This window comes from Tachypleus tridentatus, chromosome 6 (genome assembly GCF_004210375.1).
Source record: "Tachypleus tridentatus isolate NWPU-2018 chromosome 6, ASM421037v1, whole genome shotgun sequence".
NCBI lineage: Eukaryota > Metazoa > Arthropoda > Merostomata > Xiphosura > Limulidae > Tachypleus > Tachypleus tridentatus.
The window spans coordinates 8,771,387-8,789,946 of record NC_134830.1 but is presented as its reverse complement, the minus strand read 5'-3'; the positions used below and the strand labels follow the sequence as shown (position 1 = coordinate 8,789,946).

Here is an 18,560-nt window from a genome sequence, read left to right as displayed (position 1 = left end):
TTAAAAACACTTCACAAACTGTTTGTGTGTTTTGAATTTCGCGCAAAACTACTCAAGGGCTATCTGCGCTAGCTGTCCCTAATTTAGCAGTGTAAGATTAGAGGGAAGGCAGCTAGTCATCACCATTCACCGCCAACTCTTGGGCTACTCTTTTACCAACGAAGAGTGGGATTGACCGTCACATTATAACGCTCCCACGGCTAAAAGGGCGAGCATGTTTGGTGCGACGGGAATTCGAACTCGCGACCCTCAGATTACGAGTCGAACGCCTTAACCCACCTGGCCATGTTGGGCCTGACACCTTAACCCACCTGGCCATTTACTTGTTTGTTGAATTCAAAGGCATATTAGAGAATGTTTGGTAATCCAATTTATGAACCTGTACCTAGACAATACGTTTTAAAGAGTGCCAACCAGATTTCGAATGATTAAGATACAGATGCATGTTAAAAAATCTCATCTAAAGTACATTAACATCTGCCACACGAGTTAACCCGCTTCATGATGTGAATAAAAAAAACAAAAAACAACGCTGTTCCTGAGAGATCTGGGTTATCTTGGTTAGACAAAAGAAAACATTTGACACTATTTTGGAGGTCTAGGTCTCCGAGCCGGACCCGTCACCTGACTCGAGACCGCGCGAGCCAACAGGGAGAAGCTAGCATGCAAGTGTCAAGTAAAATGATTGTAACAATGAAATATGCTTGAAATGTTCTAGATGTGGTTGTGAAGGTGATGGTTTAAGACTTGCGATTAAGTGGGTTCATGCTGGATGAGAAATGAACTTATTCGAATATATCCTAATTGGTTTGACATGTCACTCGAATCGGAGATTCGTCAGTTGGTTACCTTACACCGAAACAAACAAAAAAATGAGCACATAGTACCATTATCTTCAAAGAGATAGACTGGAATCACATATAAGAAACCATTAGTTTCAATATTATGTGCAACTAATATTACAGTAAAGAATGAAAGTCTAATGTTGAAGCAGATGCATAACAAGATGGTGCCTCTAGGGATTCTAAAACTAAAAATTATATTTCTATTATGAGGAATAAATATAAGAAGGATGATAAAATGTCCAGTATGGTACAGTCACAATGTAATCAACAATACCTTTCATCATATTTTCTTGCATGATGTTATAAAAACACGTAGGTCCAAGAAGTATTGATAAAAATGAAATACAAACCCCATTACCCGAGCGCTTTCGAAAGGTGGGTATTTCTTCTTCAGGGGCAAACTGAAGAAGGAAGGTCCATCTTTCAAAAGCGCTAGAGTTATATGGTTTCTATCTCATCGTATTTTCTTTAATATCAGGTGTTTTTTGTTTTTCATTTTAGAAGCTGTGTTGAGTTTCATTCAACGAGATTTATCAAACTAACTCTAAATCACCGGTTTCCGGAATAATGCATTAAATATAATATGAGAACAGCGTTTACAGAGCAGTGATTAAAATGTATCTCATCTTCATAATATCAATATTTATGCATTTGTTTTCTATGTTAACGCCTTCAGAGAAAAATATCTTAATATTAGTGCACCATGGTCAACATATTTAATATCTCATTTCTACCAAAAGCACAAGTGAAAATGTTCCGTCTTCGCTTTCATGAATATCTGTCATGTTTTTATATTTTTTTTTGGTTAACAAATAAAAAAATTGAGTTAATTTCTTAACTCTGTTAACCGCAAGCTAAAATACTGTCAACACTTTGTAGTTATGAATATAGTTCCTGATATATTGGTTCATGGGAACCACTAAATTTGTCTCGCCTTAGTTATTCACTGAACTGGGTGAGTTACCAATAACACAATTTGTGCTCTCCATTAGAAAATACTGTTGAAACACGAAATATGTTACGGATAGCAACAGTGATATTTTCTAGTGAGAAATCAGGTGATGGCTTAAGAATTGTTGACAATGCGAGTGACAACGTAGATGGCGCATACCCTGGAGAGGAGAAGCGTTTATATATACCATCATATTTTTGTTTGTTTAATAATATGTTTATTTAAGTTATTTAAAGTATACTTTTGTTCAGATGTCCGAGTCAATGTTTCATTAGACAGAACTTGATGTCTTGAACTTCAGCTTAAAACCGAAGTTTCGTAAATAAAGGTTGGAAACTTGTATTCAGTCTCTTCCTTGTAATTCAAACTCACTCAAGGGCAGACTAATTCAGGGTTCGTTTGTTTTTTAATCAGTGACTGTTGAATCCACTTGTAAGTTGCACACGTTATTCGGTGAACACGAGAACATCACAGATAAAGTGTTCAAAGTTTTATACACAAGAATATAAGAAAGAACAATATAATCGTTATTTCCAGAAGAATGCAACTTCAATGTGTTACCTTGTCACTTTGCTCTTATAGAAGTTTTATAAATTCAAATGTTAGAAAAACTAAACACTCACAATAATTTCACATTTTTATTTTTGTATCATCTTGAAAATCCAAAGAAAATCAATTAAAGAGATTAGTATTAATATTAATACTTAGTTATAAAATATACTAATATAAACCATTCTTAATAATAGTGTTTATGTTGTGCAATTCCACGTATAATTTAATGGTAAATATGAATGGTCGTTTACGTTACTTGTGAAACCACACTCGAGAGATATGTGTATATGTGTTATAATATTATGCAAGATACCCGGATGTTAACTGAGTTTAGAAACTTGGTCATTTTTATCGTCTGACAGCTGATCCGACTACATTTTTTTTTAGCAAATACTGTTTATCTATCAATAACTTGTTTGTTAAAGGCGCATATTTTGTCGGGAATTTTAGTATACACGTGCTGCTACCTGGAGATCGAAAGGAGCACAATGAACATGTGATAGATATTACACAATCGGGCTTTGGCTTGGAAAGAGAATGCAATATTAAGGAAGTTATATCTAATCAATCAACATCTTGTAACCAAGAGTGATGTAAGACTTGATTCACAGTTGCTCGTCTAGTGACGTCAGGTTCCAGAATGTGACGAATCAGCTCCTCGCACCTTGTAGTACAGGTAACCCCTGAGGGTATCTTTATTCGTCTCTGGAGCTGCACCTGGATCATCTTCTTGACGTTGGAATCATCAAACGGCATCGTTCCAGTTATCATGATGAACAGTATACAGCCTAAACTCCAGACGTCGTACATCTTGGGGTTGTAGGGTGTGCCTTGGAGAACTTCAGGGCAGCGTAGGCGGCACTGCCGCAGTAGGTCTCACTCAGGACCCTTCTTCCCGTAGTAGGATCAACTTGTAATGAGAAACAGTAAAGTATGAAATTGTCTGTCTATCTGTATTTGTTTTCTTTTCACTGTAAGAACAGCAACAAATCGATCGTGAAATATCCTTAATATTACGACAGGTACGTCATTCGAAGGGGAAGTAAAGGTCGTCAGCATTTCAATGTGGCCCAAATGGCAATTTTAAAGACCTATGTAATCAGGCCTTATCAACACGTATATTTAAATTGCGCCATAGCGCAAGGCCTTTAGCTCAACTGGGAAGCCCATGCGACATCTGACTTCTTTGTTCTTACCCTCTCAAGCCTTTTGTAAGATGACACTACCATGTCTAAATATCTAACAGGAACAGAACTGTTCTTGTTCTGACAAAACCCATTCAAACAACCCACCAGGTTTAGAAAACTGTTTTCACTGTAGGAAACAAGTAAAGAAAAAGCAGTATGGACCTTAATACAAACTATTCTGTAGGCCAATCACCCTGTTAGAAAGTATAGTTGTACGCTCCATTCTTACCACTAAACATAAACTGAAATGAAGAACAAGTTTCCTTGAAACTTTTAAATAGCTATCTAACTGTCTTTTTTTTACAAGAGAATACAATTATAGAGATGCTAACATATCATCGTATGATAACTTTTCCATCATAGGCATCATCCTAGTAGCCTTTCTCTGAACCTTTATACACAATTTAAAGCTATTTCTAAGGTAAGGAATTCAAGGCTGTTTTTTTTTACATCAATATAACCCTAAATTCAACTCTTTAATTTTTACATCGCTTCTTGTTGTATAATACAGGGTTGATGTTGTTTTAACAGTTTCAAAGTTCAACAATACACAAAATATCACTAAATTAAGCAAATATTATTCCAGTATAATTTTGGAATGTAACAGTGAGCAGTAATAGTAATTGTTGTAAATAGCACCTCGCTAGTACAGTGGTGAGTTTACGGATTTACAACCCTAAAATCAGGGGTGTGATTCCCCTCGGTGGGCTCAGCAGATAGCCCGATATGGCTTTACTATAAGAAAAACACGCACATAATTGTTGTAATGAAAGTCATATATAAATATATATTTTTCAGCACATTTCTCTCAGTTGTTTCAGTGCGCATTTTAAATTATTTCGTGTGAAAAGCATCTTTATAGGAAAACGTCTTGTTTTTTAAAAGGTAATTAACTATCGAGATAAATCACGAGAAACAAAAAATGTGTATTAAAATATCGGGTCGAAACACTATCTTCAACACTTAAACTTTCCTACACAAAAAAAACAACAACATGTGATCTTCAAGCGCCCTCTGGTGAAATTTTGTTTTCCTAAGATAGCAGTTCTCAAACTTAAGCTAATTACACTAAATGTTGTTGTACAAATAAATCAAACACAAAATATATATATCGGCATCACTGGACTGAACTGAAATATATTAGAACAGTTAACTCCTTTCTCTAGTTTGGTTTGCATTCTATAAAAGTTACCTGGCGGCTCACGAGGGTAGTAAGTTGGTAAGTTTGGGAACCTCTGATGTGGGACATATGTTTTCTAAAATATAATAATTTTTAGATATACCGATTTGCTTATAACCTTTCTGTAAATTCGATTACAACAGACTCGAGAAATATTACTAACCATTCTAATTCCCTTACATGAGCTGAAGTAGAACACCTAGCGATAACAAATCTAAACAACATTTACCAAAAGTGTTAGTTATTGTTGGGTGAGGATACTAAGTGTGTGATCAGAGAACAGTAATAATAATAAACCCCAGTACGTCAGAGGAACATGTTTACCAAGTTCTGTGCTTTTAACTGTTGTATGTGACCACGTCTCACTTTTAGATACCAAAAGTTGCAATGAAATTCATCTGTTTCAAAATCTTATATACGTTCAATAATTAAGTACCTGTTTAAAAAAAAAACAGTCAGTTTAGTCTGGTAAGTCAACAATCAGATTTTTTCCGTGGATGACCCTGTGACCTTGAAAACGCTGAAGGGAGTTTATAGTTTCCATAGAGGAAGAAGTAACCGAAAGAGAAAAAAACAACTGACTGCGTGATCGTCTATACGAAGGCAATAACAAATATAATCACAAATCTTATACAGTTTATCAACTTTGACATTCGTAAGACTAACCTACAATGTATAAAAGAATGAAACTATGAACAGTAAGCAGTAGCGAAATTGTTTAATAACGACACGAGCGTAATCCAATATAAAGCCGCGAAAACTAGGTTGTTTTGTTCGGTTATCGTACAGCTACCGTATGTTAGGCCTCGTAAGATGCACTATTTTTCTTTTAAAATACCTTCAAAAATCTCTGTGTCTTCCAAGACAAAAGAGGTAGGGTCAGTTAAGAGGTTAGCTATGGGTCTACTGAAAACAGTTTCTCATACAGATTGTAATCTCATTACATAAATTACAATTATTTTCAATAGCATAAAACATTTAACCAATACTGTCGATATACTGTAAAGAATACGATGTATTTGACTGTATTTACTCAGTAGGTTGAAAAAAGTCAAGGCTGTATCAAGGTGTTGGTTGGTGAGTCAAAATATTTTTTTCTTAGAATGGTCTTTCCAAGATTAGGGTTCGTCTTCCATGATGTAGCGTCTTACAAAGCGTAAAATACGGTAAATGTTTAGCTCTGTTTTACTTATCTGGTAAAAATAAGTAAATAATTATGTAATGTCCATTTGACAGGGGTAATAAAAACGACTTTCGGTTGAAATTACAAGAGAAAGGGGGATCGCATGACCATTTAAATATTCTAAAATGTGGTTTACAACTCAGCAACTATTAGTGTGAGGTAAGCTGGTCGTTTATATATCTCGTCTATTACTGTTAGTGTGAGGTAAGCTGGTCGTTTATATATCTCATCTATTACTGTTAGTGTGAGGTAAGCTGGTCGTTTATATATCTCCTTTATTACTGTTAGCGTGAAGTGAGCTGGTCGTTTATATATCTCGTCTATTACTGTTAGCGTGAGGTAAGCTGGTCGTTTATATATCTCGTCTATTACTGTTAGTGTGAGGTAAGCTGGTCGTTTATATATCTCGTCTATTACTGTTAGTGTGGGGTAAGCTGGTCGTTTATATATCTCGTCTATTACTGTTAGTGTGAGGTAAGCTGGTCGTTTATATATCTCGTCTATTACTGTTAGTGTGAAGTGAGCTGGTCGTTTATATATCTCGTCTATTACTGTTAGTGTGAAGTGAGCTGGTCGTTTATATATCTCGTCTATTACTGTTAGCGTGAGGTAAGCTGGTCGTTTATATATCTCATCTATTACTGTTAGTGTGAAGTGAGCTGGTCGTTTATATATCTCGTCTATTACTGTTAGTGTGAGGTAAGCTGGTCGTTTATATATCTCGTCTATTACTGTTAGTGTGAGGTAAGCTGGTCGTTTATATATCTCGTCTATTACTGTTAGTGTGAGGTAAGCTGGTCGTTTATATATCTCCCATTACTGTTAGCGTGAAGTGAGCTGGTCGTTTATATATCTCGTCTATTACTGTTAGTGTGAGGTAAGCTGGTCGTTTATATGTCTCATCTATTACTGTTAATGTGAGGTAAGCTGGTCGTTTATATATCTCATCTATTACTGTTAGTGTGAGGTAAGCTGGTCGTTTATATATATCGTCTATTACTGTTAGTGTGAAGTAAGCTGGTCGTTTATATATCTCGTCTATTACTGTTAGTGTGAAGTGAGCTGGTCGTTTATATATCTCGTCTATTACTGTTAGTGTGAGGTAAGCTGGTCGTTTATATATCTCGTCTATTACTGTTAGTGTGAGGTAAGCTGGTCGTTTATATATCTCGTCTATTACTGTTAGTGTGAGGTAAGCTGGTCGTTTATATATCTCGTCTATTACTGTTAGTGTGAGGTAAGCTGGTCGTTTATATATCTCCTCTATTACTGTTAGCATGAAGTGAGCTGGTCGTTTATATATCTCGTCTATTACTGTTAGTGTGAGGTAAGCTGGTCGTTTATATGTCTCATCTATTACTGTTAATGTGAGATAAGCTGGTCGTTTATATATCTCCTCTATTACTGTTAGCGTGAAGTGAGCTGGTCGTTTATATATCTCGTCTATTACTGTTAGTGTGACGTAAGCTGGTCGTTTATATGTCTCATCTATTACTGTTAATGTGAGGTAAGCTGGTCGTTTATATATCTCATCTATTACTGTTAGTGTGAGGTAAGCTGGTCGTTTATATATATCGTCCATTACTGTTAGTGTGAAGTGAGCTGGTCGTTTATATATCTCGTCTATTACTGTTAGTGTGAGGTAAGCTGGTCGTTTATATATCTCGTCTATTACTGTTAATGTGAGGTAAGCTGGTCGTTTATATATCTCGTCTATTACTGTTAGCGTGAGGTAAGCTGGTCGTTTATATATCTCATCTATTACTGTTAGTGTGAAGTGAGCTGGTCGTTTATATATCTCGTCTATTACTGTTAGTGTGAGGTAAGCTGGTCGTTTATATATCTCGTCTATTACTGTTAGTGTGAGGTAAGCTGGTCGTTTATATATCTCGTCTATTACTGTTAGTGTGAGGTAAGCTGGTCGTTTATATATCTCGTCTATTACTGTTAGTGTGAGGTAAGCTGGTCATTTATATATCTCGACTATTACTGTTAGTGTGAGGTAAGCTGGTCGTTTATATATCTCCTCTATTACTGTTAGTGTGAAGTGAGCTGGTCGTTTATATATCTCGTCTATTACTGTTAGTGTGAGGTAAGCTGGTCGTTTATATATCTCGTCTATTACTGTTAGTGTGAGGTAAGCTGGTCGTTTATATATCTCGTCTATTACTGTTAGTGTGAGGTAAGCTGGTCGTTTATATATCTCATCTATTACTGTTAGTGTGAGGTAAGCTGGTCGTATCACTCATTATTATCAGTGCGTGAGGTAAGATAAGGTCCTCCTTATTTTGTTCTTTTACGTTTTCACTACTTTAATAAACCTCATTTAAGAGAAAGTAAATCATTTAGGTTTTTGTGTAAACAAATGGACAACATTTTAAAGCCATCACACTCATGAACGTCCACAGGGGAGCACTCTCTCTCTTGAAATATTAGGAGCATTTCTTTATCCTATCCACCCATATATAAACCTTCGATTCAGACTTTGAGCTTCCTGGAGAAATTTCTGTGGACACTCATTCTCTGACACTCTAGTGTTAGCTGGAACCCCACGTTCGGGTGTGAGGTTCATACTTAATTTACCTACAGGGCTACCTTTTGCACTTTTAAATTCGTATCTTTTTACACCCTTCTCTCTGTTACAAGTATTCATATAAAACACACCACATCTGTGACTGCAAGTTAAGTCCATTAACTTCACCTTGTCGTTTTGAGTAAGAATAGTTTCACATTTCAAGTTTCCCCTTTAACCCCCCCCCCTAAACACATACATATAAAACATACCACATCTGCGACTAAAACCGAAGTCTGTTAACTTCACGTTGTCGTCTTGAGTGAGAAGAATATTTTCACATTTCAAGTCTCGGTGGGCTATCTGCATCTCGTGCAGGTACTGGACAGCGGTAACAAGCTGGTGAAAGTAACGGCGAACTTGCTCCTCTGGTAGGTTACGATGTTGCTAGTTAAATAAAAAGTTCGACTCTCTAAATCATGCGTACATATAAAGAATAAAACAAAAGCAGGTACGTGTGTGTTTTCTTATAGGAAATCCACATCGGGTTATCTGCTAAGCTATCACGGAGGGGAATCGAACTCCTGATTTTAGCGTTGTAAATCCGGAGACCTATCGGGGGACTAACAAACATAGAACAGCATGTTAACATTTATATGGATATTCCTTCTATGTTATACTTTTCTTTCCGACACACACACATTCTAAAAAAAGTGTAAAATATGTTGAGAGCCTACGTTCTACGTTGACCAAAAGACGTGATATTTATGTTCTTTTTTATTTGTTTATTTGGTTTCGAGTAAAGCTGTATTTGTTATGTCAAGTGTAAAAATATGTTGAGAACCTACGTTCTATGTTGACCGAAAAACGTGATGTTTATGTTCTTTTTTATTTGTTTATTTGTTTTAAAGTAAAGCTGTATTTGTTATGTCTACTGCGAGAATCGAACTCTGGATTTTAGCGGTGAAAGTCTTTAAATTTACTGCTGTATCACCGAGAGACAATGACAACGATATTCATGCAATTCGTCTGTCAACGTCACGCGATGAATTAACTTTGAAATCCCCCCCCAGTGGCATGTTTATGGATTCACACTGCTAGAAATCGGGTTTCGATACCCATGGTGGGCAAAGCACTGATAGTCCATTGTGTAGTGTTGTGCTTAATTCTAAACAAAAAACTAACAAATCAAAAGACTTCGAATGAAATTTACATCCACACTTAAAGTATAGAATGCATTAAGACGAACTATCGAATCACACGAAGAAAGTGAACGAATATACATTAGTATACCGACACACTTGTTATCTGTAAAACGTATTGTGACAAATCACAAGACACACTTTTCGGACATGATCTCCAACTCTCACAAAAGTTTCGTTATTTATTGTTACGTTTCTTGGTTAATTCACATACTTGATGTATACATCACTACTTCATTATTTCTTTCTGTATTAGTAACAATGCATTACGTAACCAGTAGCTCAGCGTTAAGCCTGAGTTTTTTAGTACGTTAAACATCGGGCCTGAAATGGCCAGGTGGTTAGCGCGCTTAACTCGCAACCCATGGATTACGGGCTTGAATCCCCTCCTACTAAACGTGCCTTCCATTTCAGCTGCGGGAACGTTATATTGTTGCAATAAATCCCATTATCTGTTGGTAAAAGAGTAGCCCAAGAGTTGGGGGTGGGTGGTGATGACTAGCTGCCTTCCCTCTAGTCTTACACTGCTAAATTAGGGACGGCTAGCACAGATAGCCCTCGAGTAGCTTTGTGCGAAATTCCAAAAACCAAACCAAACCAAACCAATCAGAACCAGCGAAAATTACGCAAGCTATCTACATAATTAAAAGAGTGGCGTGTCTGCGTGGTAAACATTATTAAATTAAGCAAAATTTTAATTAGGAGTAGGGAAGTACTGTCGACATTACCACATGCCTAAGGGAAGGGTGAGTCACGTCGATAGCACCACGTGTTGCATAGAGAAAGGTATTTTGGGTACGTATATGTTATCCCTCAGAGATCCATCACAGACAGAACGTATCTGTCATCCTTCAGAGCTCTATCACACATAGAACGTATCTGTCATCCCTCAGAGCTTCATCACAGTCAGAACGTATCTGTCATCCCTCAGAGCTCCGTCACAGACAGAACGTATCTGTCATCCCTCAGAGCTCCATCACAAACAGAACGTATCTGTCATCCCTCAGAGCTCCATCACAAACAGAACGTATCTGTCATCCCTCAGAGCTCCATCACAAACAGAATTTTTTATGTTTCGGTTTCGTTTGTGAAGTTCTTCATTTGTTTCTTAGCGCTTAAGGTACCGGTACCGTAACCCTACTGAGTTTTAACAATTAAAGTGCCGGTACCGTCACCCTACTGAATTTTAATAATTAAAGTGCCGGTACTTTCATCCTACTGAGTTTTACTAACTAAAGTTCCGGTATCGTCACCTAACTGAGTTTTAATAATTAAAATGCCGGTACAGTTACCCTACTGAGTTTTAATAATTAAAGTGCCCCCTATACCTAGGTTTTGAAAGGTACGGTAGATCTGGTGTTTCTTACTAAATAACGTTTCCCGCTGGCACAACGGTAAGTCTACGGATTTACAACGCTACAATTAAGAGTTCGATTTCCTTCGGTGGACTCTGCAGATAGCCCCATGTGGCTTTGCTATAACAAAACACACACGGATTATGCTCACTAGATAAGTCGACCAGTTTGTCGTTTCTGATAAGACCTTTAGGTTTGAAACGTCATTTTTAATAGAGATGTTTGTCGAGTATTACATGTTGTGGAATAGGTTTAACCTCGCAGTCATGTAGACACCCTACACGACCACTACATTCTTTCAGAACTCTACGTAACTTACATCTCACGTGGCTGGTCTGGGCAGATCATTAAACTGTTGTAATTGTTTTAAATACACAAAATCGTTCTTACGTATTATAAACAACCAATAAAATGTCTTTTACGCGAAGCACGAATTTTCTACATAGTGTGTGTGTATAAAAATGTGTGTATAACGAACAACTTGGTAAAATAAAATTAATAGGTCCTTGCGGTGGTACACACACATTTTTCAGTTTTGCGGTTTGTATGGGCGTTTTTTACCACTACTTCGCTTCTGTTGATGGGTCTTCACTAAATTTGGTTTGGTTTGTTTTGAATTTCGCGCAAAGTTACTCGAGGGCTATCTGCGTTAGCTTTCCCTATTTTAGCAGTGTAAGACTAGAGGGAAGGCAGCTAGTCATCACCACCCACCGCCAACTCTTGAGCTACTCTTTTACCAATGAATAGTGGGATTGACCGTAACATTATGATTCCCCCACGGCTGAAAGGACGAGCGTGTTTGGTGAAATGGGGATTCGAACACGCGACCTTCAGATTACGAGTCAAGTACCTTAACCACCTGGCCATGCCGGGCCACACTAAATTTGGCATGAAAGTTTGTTCAGCCCATAAAGAGTTACATACAAATTCTGTTTTGTAGTTTTTATGGGCGTTTTTTGCAATTACATATAAGGGTGTGTATGCTTTTCTTATAGCAAAACCACATTGGGCTATCTGCTGTGTCCACCGAGGGGAATCGAACCCCTAATTTTAGCATCATAAGTTCGAAGACTTACCACTATCCCAGTGGGGGACTACATGTAAGGGAAGCAACTTTTCACGTGCTAAGATAACTCTTCATTAATCGATCATGAATTTACATAACTTCCATTCAAGTGACAATACTTCAGCTGGTTAATAATAGGTCAGTCGTCCCTCTAACAATGGTGAAAAGTAATATAATATGTGAAATTACTACTACCAAACCTTTGTTATATCTAGGATGCTCAACTTCACTACTTCCGTTTCTTTTAGTTGTTCACGATACAAGTAGTGACCATTGACTTAACCATAACCTGTAGTATACATCAGCACTTATTAAACTCAAATATAGAAACTTGGCAAAAGTTTCAAGAAGCACTTGACAACAATATTCTGTCTGCTTGTAAGAGTGTTAACGTATGCACAAAATTAAACGAATACTGCGACAAAAATTACACTACACATGCAACTAGCCAATAAGGAAGAAATATCGCATGGAACTTGCGGCAAACCCAACACGTGCTAACTAAATGTAGACCTTTAAATGTGATTTACAAGATGGAATATTATGTCACAGGAAGACAAATTTAAATCTCAACTAAACAGACTTACAACAACAGACCAGAAAATTACACTGACCATAAAGATTATGGAATCACTTTAAGAATTTTCCTAATAAAAATTACCTACATTTTTCGACGTTACCAATACACACAGGGACAAGACAGTAATGGAAGAACAGACAGAAGATTTTCTGGATATTTTTATAACATTTTTAGGTTTCCAGAAAATGCTAACTTTGATGTTGACTGCAAAAAAGACAGTATAAAATAATGTTTCGCATCGTAACGTATTCTATAAACCCACCCTCTGGGTAGACATTAGTAATTCGGATCCATGACAATTTGTCACCTCTATGATAAATGATTCTCGATTTAAAACAAACTAACTTTTGATGATGCATTCTAATTCATAAATAGAGTTTTCTAAAATTTGGTTTTACTTTGATTAAACATAAGATGCATACATTATGAAGATTATAACAATAAGACTTCATTGTGGTAATTAAATGAAGTTACCAACAAAAGTTCTCTAATTTTGATAAATGTTCAAGTTTTTGAACAATGTTTCAATTGTAGACAATTTCCTAAGTTTTTCTTTACATGAATTGAATCGTCATATTTTTTGTTTTGTGTTCACACAAAATTGTGTTTTTCGTATATTTATGTCTTTTGTAATGGAATACTGTTTTGTTAGCATGGACACTGCAAACGCTTTGCAATTAGATACTAAAACTTACAACGTTACAACACTACAAGTATATACATATTAAAATACAGACTCTACGAACTGGTAGAAACGTTTATTAAGAATAAAAACAGCAAAAACTATTTAGTAGAAATATTTGGTAACATTGTTGATACATCATCACAATGTACTCCACAGAGCTCACCAGAAAACAGTATTAAATAGAAATTAACATAACAAAATATTTATTTAATAACTTAATCTAATACAAAGAAAAAAAGTGGCTCTGAAGATGGAGTTGTTATATGGAAGTAATATCAAATGGAAGCAAACGATGTCTATGCCTGGATTGATAGAAACCAATATGGTTTGGTTTGAAGTTCGCGAGTGCTGTTTGCGCTAGTCTTCCCTAATTCAACAATGTCAGACTCTGGGGTATGTGTATGTGTTTTCTTATAGCTAGAGGCCCGGCATGGCCAAGTGTGTTAAGGCGTGCGACTCGTAATCTGAGGGGCGTGGGTTCACATCCCCGTCGCGCCAAACATGCTCGCCCTTTCAGCCGTGGGGGCGTTATAATGTGACGGTCAATCCCACTATTCGTTGGTAAAAGAGTAGCCCAAGAATTGGCGGTGGGTAGTGATGACTAGCTGCTTTCCTCTAGTCTTACACTACTAAATTAGGGACGGCTAGCACAGATAGCCCTCTAGTAGCTTTGTGCGAAATTCCCCACCCCCCCAAAAAAAAAAAAGCTTAACAACAATATCACACATTTCCAAGTTACCTCGGAGTAAAAGTTGAAAGTATTAAAATTAATCTAATTGCTGTTTCATATAGATAATTATTAGGTTTATTATATATTAAACATTGTATTATATATTTAATCCCACAGAGATTTTCAAGAATTAGGGACGGCTAGCACAGATAGCCCTCGTGTAGCTTTGTGCGAAATTCAAAAAACAAACAAACAAACAATCTTATAGCAAAGCCACATCAGGCTATCTGCTGAGTCCACCGAGGGGAATGGAATCCTTGATTTTAGCGTTGTAAATCCGTAGACTTACGTCTGTATCAGCGGTGCCAAAGACTCAAGGGAAGGCAGCTAGTAATCATCACCTACCGCCAACTCTTGATATACTCTTTTACCAAAGAATAGTAAGATTAATCGTCACATTCTTTGGTGGGACGAGGATTCGAACCTGTGACCATTAGATTGCGAGTCGAGCTCCCTAATCACCTGGCCATGCCGAGCCCAAAACAATGTGATAAAAGGGGCATTAATATAGGGAGAAGAGAAACTAAATCAGACTTTAAACATCCTGGAGTTTACCCCAAAATACTGTCAATATTAACAACAAACATAGAAGATAAAAGCTTGCCCAGTAAATGCTGAGATAAAAACTGATTAAATTAATATTTTCGTCGCTCATTTTCTTTCGTTTCTGAATTCAAATGTTTCATAATATTTGGGAAGTATTTTTAGGAAGTACCTAGATGACGCTCTGATTCTTTTGCATACGTTGGAAAAGACGCAGAGGCTTGTTTGTTTGTTTGTTTTTTGAATTTCGCACAAAGTTACTCAAAGGCTATCTGTGCTAGCCGTCCCTAATTTAGCAGTGTAAGACTAGAGGGAAAGCAGCTAGTCATCACCACCCACCGCCAACTCTTGGGCTACTCTTTACCAACGAATAGTGGGATTGACCGTCACATTATAACACCCCCACGGCTGAAAGGGCGAGCATGTTTGGCGCGATGGGGATGTGAACCCGCGACCCTCAGATTACGAGTCGCACGCCTTAACACGCTTGGTCATGCCAGGCCTGACGCAGAGGCCACTTACATTCAAATAGAAATTTTTAATCAATAAACGAAACTTATGTAATATTATTCAATAATTGTCATTGTTTTAATTATTATTTTTATGCATGCGATTGTGGAAGAGGAATTAGTTTATTTTAAACTAATTTGAGTTAACTCTTTTTTGAAACACAAAGCAGGTATAAGATTTCTAGGAGGAAGCGCGTCACCGGGAAAGATTTATTAATTTTGATATTGAATGGTACGTCAGCTACTCCATATGCTGGACGTACAAGTTTATTATAACATGTAATAACACTTCTATGTTCTACAAATATTATTTTAATTCTATGTTTAAGAAACAAACAAACATCTAACTCTTATGTAATCCAACATGTCACCCTTCTCTGCCAGTTCCATTATTACAAACACGCTGTCTTGATAATCAAACATACGGTGGAACTGTATGATATGAGGGTGATGCAATTCTCTAAGGATTTCCCTCTCGCGGGGAAGGAATCGTGTTACAAAGTCTCTGGATGCAAGATTTTGTTGATGATTTTCACTGCCATTCTGTGTCTTCCGTCAGTTGATTCCACAATCCTAATAAGTAATAAAGTATTACATTTTACACATATGGTTACTTTCAATATATCTTACAACCTGTTGTTTATTTCGAATAATGCAATAAATAAAATGACATTAGCTAAGTAACAAAACTTCATTATTTCAAACAAGGTTCTTTATTTCGGTTAAACAGACAGATCAGGCGCCTGTCTTTTCCAGAGGGGGGCTGAAGTGAACTAGAGAGAATATTGAGGAAGGGGTATCTGCCATCAATATAAGTAGATCATCAACGTGGTGGGATTGTTTGTCTACGCGATGGCTATCTGCACTAACCGACCCTAATTTTGCAGTGTAAAACTAGAGGAAAGGCAACTAGTCCTCACCACTCACCGCCAATTCTTGGGCTACTCTTTTACCAACGAAATACGGGACTGACCGTAATATTATAACGTCACCCGGGTTGAAAGAGCGAACATGTTTCGTGTGATGGGGATTCGAACCCCGACCCTCAGATTACAAGTCGAGAGCCCTGACCATTTGGCCACGCCGGGCGACCCAAGGTGGTGAACAAAATTATTGTGGTGGCAAAAGCAAATGTTGAGGCAAATATAAACCCCATCAATCCCTCTTTAGCGTAGCCTTGTATACAACGTAAAATCATTTTTTCTATTTTCTTTAAAACGTTTCATGTCAACAAATTTACCTAACGTCATCAAGTGAGATGCAAGATTTGAGGCTAATATTGTTTGCTTTGTATTCAATATATTTCGCTGTAATATCAGAGTAAACGTTTTCTGATTGGTAAATGTACAACAATATTTGTTATGCTTAATTTTTTAAAAATAAACTGAGAGGAGTGATTTTACATTGTTTTATAGCTAACTGTTTTACGTTGTTATGTCTAAAATTATATAAATTACAATTATCCGTTTATTGTGTTTGAAACAATGCGCGTTATTAGTTGACGCACATTCACACATTAAACTATGTGGATAAAATATTAAATCTCAATAAATCTTTCATATCCATATATATGTTTTGTATTTCTGTGTAGCTTTATAAACGTTTATAAATCAGTAATAAGTTCCGTATTGAAGGTAAAATGTTTTATTTATTTTTGTTTATTGTACTAAAGTTCCACCAGGTGAAACTGATAGGTTTATACCTCTTATTACGGGATTTTGTTTAATTTCTTACCGAACTTTGCAATAAGAACCCTCTCCAATAATTCTGCCCAATTTATAACCATGGTTTAATAAAATTTCCACATCTGAATTTACATAAACATAGCTTGAAGACGTTTTAGAACAACCTTTACTTAATTTATCATAGCCTCGTATCATGACTGATCTGTTTTATTTCTTCACTTGATTTTGAGGTTTTTAGATACAATGAAATTTTGATGAGTTAATTTAACTAATATTTATGTTGATTTCCTGCTACGTTGACGAGTGACTTTTGATTTATGTCCTAACCAAATAATATTGTCATGGTTACATTCAGAAGTCCAACAATATACACGTCGTCCTCTTAGCGATGATATTAATCATACAAGAACATTGTTATAAAATTTTCCGTTAGTTTCATTATTGGAATTTACAAAAAACTGCTTACATTGAAATAAAACAATTTTTTTTTTATAAGTTAAACAAGACTATTTACTTTGTTGGTTTGCAGTTAATCATTACCAGGCATAGCAGTAGGTAGATTAAGTTTCACTGTGTCGGTATTTGGGTATTGATGTTAAATACCCAGGAGGGTCAGGTACATTTGACCTCTTCCTCCCTCCCGAACGATTATAGCGTCTGTCTTTAGGTTTATTTTTTGTTAAAGCTTTGGGCCAGAGTAAAAGTATAACATCATACTCAGGCCCATTTAAGGGCACAGTCCATGCATGGACGAACAAGAAGTTTGTTTTTTTTTCCTTTTATTATTTCTCTTGTGTTTTTTTTTCTTCATTTTTTATTTTTTTATTTTTTGTATTTTCATATATATATATTTTTTTTTGTATTTTTCTCCTTTTTCTTCATAGAGAGAATGCTACTACTACTTGTAGTAACACACACACACACACAAAAAAAAGAAAGTAATAATAATAATTATTATTCAATACTTGAATAATAATTCAATAAGAGAGAAAAAAGTAATAATGATTAAAAAAAGAAAAATAATAATTATAATAATAAAAAAAAGAAACAAGGACTATGTGTCTAGTGCATAGTGGCCAGCTTGTGCTACATTTCTTAAATATATGTTAAAAGGGGAGAGGTATTTAGGACTATTTACATCATGTACGTGATATCTGTCGAGATCACACATTAAGTCATTTTTTATGCCAATTCTTATTGAAATATTTTAGAGAATTATGCAAGAGTCTTTCAGATATTGTGTCTATGTTTGCATACTTGTGCATGAATTAGGTAGATTAATTATAGTATAACAGGTTTGATTTGAATTTCGCGCAAAGCTACACGAGGGCTACCTGCGCTGGCCATCTCTAATTTAATAGTGTAAGACTAGAAGGAAGACAGCTAGTCATCATCACCTACCGCCAACTCTTGGGCTACTCTCTTATCAACGAATAGTAGGAATGAGCGTCACATTATAACACCACCCAGGCTGAAGGGGGCGAGAATGTTGGTGTGAAGAGAGATTCGAACCCGCGACCCTCAGATTACGAGTCGAGTGCCTTAACCACCTAGCCATGCCACTCCTAACAGGAGAATAATGTGTGTGTTTCTTATAGCAATGCCACATCGGGCTATCTGTTGAGCCCACCGAGGAGAATCGAACCCCTGATTTTAGCGTTGTAAATCTGAAGACATACCGCTGTACTAGTGGGGACATCAGGAGAAGAAATAGGGTAAAACAAAATACAAATTCAGATAAAATAGGTTAAAATTACGTCTGGTTTTACTTTCACGGGTTTCAGTCAGTTGGTT

General features: G+C 36.4%; 1 pseudogene across 1 annotated transcript; it reads right to left on the bottom strand.

Moving 5' to 3' along the window:
* Positions 1-2,392: 2,392 nt before the first annotated feature.
* LOC143251480 (testis-specific serine/threonine-protein kinase 1-like) lies at positions 2,393-16,961 on the bottom strand (annotated as a pseudogene). Its single transcript, XR_013028583.1, has 4 exons — positions 16,816-16,961; positions 15,430-15,654; positions 8,684-8,858; positions 2,393-3,259 (listed from the first exon to the last, which is right to left on the bottom strand). The product of XR_013028583.1 is annotated as a testis-specific serine/threonine-protein kinase 1-like (transcript).
* Between the last annotated feature and the right edge of the window lie 1,599 nt (positions 16,962-18,560).